This window comes from Schistocerca nitens, chromosome 2 (genome assembly GCF_023898315.1).
Source record: "Schistocerca nitens isolate TAMUIC-IGC-003100 chromosome 2, iqSchNite1.1, whole genome shotgun sequence".
Lineage (NCBI taxonomy): Eukaryota > Metazoa > Arthropoda > Insecta > Orthoptera > Acrididae > Schistocerca > Schistocerca nitens.
In genome coordinates, this window is record NC_064615.1 from 801,677,997 (window position 1) to 801,679,956 (window position 1,960).

Below are 1,960 nucleotides of genomic sequence, written 5' to 3' on the forward strand. Positions count from 1 at the left end.
GCAACAGCAATGATTCATTTAAAAAAACAACACTGGAAGCAGTATCAAAATGACGAAATATGCTTTTGATGCGTGTTACTACACGTGAAAAATACCTAACTGAATTAAATGTCAAGAAACAAACAAGGTATTCCGTTCTAGATAGTCTCCTTCATAAATTAAATCTTCCTTCGTTAACTACATTGCTTAAGGAGCGTGGTAATTAGTCCTCGTTAATATCTGCCGAACAGCGAATCTTGATAAGGAAAGTTTCTTGAATTTATACGGGAAAACCAACGGAAGAAGAAACTGCACACTAAACGAGTTTGCTCCGGTATTCTACACTCTTTCAAGCGGCGGTATTAAGTAAGTAAACATTTCTCGATAGCGATGACTGTGGGTATGTTCACGCTGGACGTTACTATCACGATGTGCAACGCGCAGAAGCGACGGTTGACAATGCGGAAGTTCATGGTACAATATGCCAACGGCCTTGCCGCAGTGGTAACACCGGTTCCCGTCAGATCACCGATGTTAAGCGCTGTCGGGCTGGGCTAGCAGTTGGATGGGTGACCACCCGGTCTGCCGAGCGCTGTTGGCAAGCGGGGTGCTCTCAGCCCTTGTGAAACAAACTGAGGAGCTACTTAGTTGAGAAGTAGCGGCTCCGGTCTCGTAAACTGACATACGGCCGGGAGAGCGGTGTGCTGACCACATGGCCCTCCATATCCGCATCCAGTGACGCCTGTGGGTTGAGGATGACACGGCGGCCGGTCGGTACCGTGGGGGCCTTCCAAGGCCTGTTCGGACGGAGCTTTTACGGTACAATCTACGTTACTATATTCATACTGGCAGCCGAACACTGTTTCCCCTTTATTCCACCGACCGCTTGGAACCAAACAGAAGGAGATTATATGGAAGAAAATGAATGAAATCAACGTTGGAAAGTGCAGTTAAAAGATCTCATCTTACGGAGAATAGAAAAATTTCGAACAACAGATGGGTAGGACCGCTTCAACTATTCATAGAATGAAATTAGAAGACGTAAGGTCCTCATTGATAGATAATTATAGTATAATAAACATATCAGCTAATGACGCAACTGAATTAATTATATTAAAAAGATCAAAGAATAAAATGAACCGATACGATGGTACTGGTAGACTATTTGTAGAAACTTTTTCTCTGCAGGAACGAGACAGCCTATCTAACAGCATAATACAAGGAGGATTCCGTAACTAATACAACACATTTTTTTCTTGAAAGCAGATTGGTTTTATTCAGGATTCCACTAGACCATGTTATTCCCCACTGCTTTAGCTACGAAACCCTATTTTTCAACATACTCTCCGTACAGTGCGAGGTCCATACGCCCTCTTACTGGGAAGGCCCGTATGTTCACATGTTACCACTACACTGGTCGACGTCGGAGACAACGTCGAGGTGCATCAGGAACCTTCCCGTTATCACGTACTGCTTCCGGCGGAGTGCATCAAGTCGGAAGGTGCAAGATCCGTGCTTCAGGGTAGATGAGGAAGAACAGTAAAATGAAGTTTTATGAGCTCCTTTTGGGTGCACAGACTTGTGTGAGGCCTTTCGCTGTCGTGGACAAGGAGACGTTGCTTTGCATTTTTGTGGCGACGAACACGCTGAAGTCGTTTCTTCAGTGTCACAGCTGTGAGCATCCGACCCGCGTGCAGGAGATCGGACAGGTTTGCACGAGCTTGTTGCGATGATAACTGACGCCTTGTCCAACGATTCACCGTGCTTTGTTCACTGTCAGGTCACCGTACACTTCATGCAAGCGCCTATGGATGTCTGCCATGTTCTGGTTTTCTGCCAAAAGAAACTCAGTGACAGCTCTCTGCTTGGAACTTACCTCCGTTACAGGCGCCATTTTGAAGGCTACGACTAGCACCGCAGCCTGTCGGAACATCATGAAACTATAGGAGTTGAAGTGGGTGTTATCCACGATCTTACACAA

General features: G+C 45.8%; 1 pseudogene; it reads left to right on the top strand.

Annotated features, from left to right (window-relative positions):
* Positions 1 to 462: 462 nt before the first annotated feature.
* LOC126238334 (5S ribosomal RNA) lies at positions 463 to 580 on the top strand (annotated as a pseudogene).
* Positions 581 to 1,960: the final 1,380 nt, after the last annotated feature.